Raw genomic sequence first — 1,704 nt, 5'->3', positions numbered from 1 at the left:
GATCCTCCTGCGTCAGCCTCCCAAGTAGCCAGGACTATAGGTGCACACCACCATGCCTGCCTAATTTTTAAATTATTTGTAGAGATGGGGGTCTTGCTATGTTGCCCAGGCTGCTCTCAAACTCCTGAGCTCAAGCGACCCTCCCACCTCAGCCTCCCAAAGTACTGGGATAACAGGCGTGAACCACTGCACCCAGCCTTTTTCTGGCTATTTAATTTCAATGGGATCATATAGTATGTGGATCAAAAGTATACATCTTTTGTGTCTGGCTTTTCTTATTTTTATTTTTGAGATGGAGTCTCGCTCTGTTGCCCAGGCTGGAGTGCAGTGGCACGATATTGACTCACCGAAACCTCCACCTCCTGGCTTCAAGCGATTCTCCTGCCTCGACCTCCCCAGTAACTGGGATTTCAGGCATGTGCCACCATGCCCAGCTAATTTTGTATTTTTAGTAGAGACAGGGTTTCACCATGTTGGCCAGGCTGGTCTTGAACTCCTGACCTTGTGATCCGCCCGCCTTGGCCTCCCAAAGTGCTGGAATTACAGGAGTGAGCCACCATGCCCAGGTGTATCTGGTTTCTTTCACGGAGCGTAAGTCTCCAAGGCTCATCCGAGTTGCAGTGTGTATGAGGACTGCATTCTCTTTACAGCTAAGCAATGTTCTACAGTGTGGTTACCACGCATTGTGTCCGTGCACTCATGAGGCAAGGGACCAGCCCGTGTTCTCTGAGCTGGGCTGACTTGGGCTCTGAAATGTGAAGTAACTTGCTCTCCAGGAGGCACGTGAAGAAGTTGCTTCATCCTTTTGAAGTCTGCCCAGCAGCCCTAACTGCTAGACTGGGCTCCCCAGTTGCTGGTCTCATCAGGATAGCAATGGAGAGTTCACTCTTTCCGAGAAGGATGTTTTATGTGTTTACAGGCATTCTGTAATTATGTTTATTATTTACGGTCAGTTTTAGGGACATAAAATTGCCACTGTATTGTTGGGAGTAAATTTTATTTCCGTGGTTTTAACACACACACAGAAATAATAATCATATTAGTAGCTGAATATTGTCATGATTCTGTAAGATATAAATTTTACTGCAATAACAACTATAAAATACCAAGAACCCACTGCAGCAGGATTATTAGGAATAAATGTTACTGCTGCTTCCAAAACTCAAAGGATCACTCCATTGGCGGCTGCAAAGAGACCTCACTCTGGTGAGTGTAAAGGCACTGTGCGAGCTACTCTAAACCCACAATACTCGACAACTGCGTTGGGATGATTGCGAATCCATTTTATGTCTCCAATGAAGACACAAATAAAATGAATGATGCCCTTTGTAGTTAAATTTTTCCAGCGAAGACACAAATAAAATGAATGATACCCTTTGTAGTTAAATTTTCAATCATCTTGCCGGCAAGAACTTTTCACTGCTGCAATTGTAAAACTATAAAATGCAAAAAGAAGAAGCCATTTCAGCCCCAGGAAAGACGAAATGATAAAAATGCAGCTTTATCTGTGAGACACGTATGGTTGGGGCAGGAAAATCGTTCTTATAGATGTGCATTTGGAGGGCCGGGCGCGGTGGCTCATGCCTGTAATCCTAGCATTTTTGGAGGCCGAGGCAGGTGGATCACCTGAGAGGTCAGGAGTTTGAGACCAGCCCAGCCAACATGGTGAAACCTCGTCTCTACTAAAAGTACAAAAATTAGCCG

General features: G+C 45.2%; 1 long non-coding RNA gene across 1 annotated transcript; it reads left to right on the top strand.

Moving 5' to 3' along the window:
* Positions 1–284: 284 nt before the first annotated feature.
* Positions 285–1,331, top strand: LOC105546036. Its single transcript, XR_001007039.1, has 2 exons — positions 285–414; positions 547–1,331. It is a non-coding gene; the product is annotated as an uncharacterized LOC105546036 (long non-coding RNA).
* The last annotated feature ends 373 nt before the right edge of the window (positions 1,332–1,704 follow it).

The sequence above is a fragment of the Mandrillus leucophaeus genome, unplaced genomic scaffold, assembly GCF_000951045.1.
Source record: "Mandrillus leucophaeus isolate KB7577 unplaced genomic scaffold, Mleu.le_1.0 Scaffold1, whole genome shotgun sequence".
Classification (NCBI taxonomy): domain Eukaryota; kingdom Metazoa; phylum Chordata; class Mammalia; order Primates; family Cercopithecidae; genus Mandrillus; species Mandrillus leucophaeus.
Note: the sequence above shows the minus strand (reverse complement) of the source record. Positions and strands in the feature narration are given on the sequence as shown.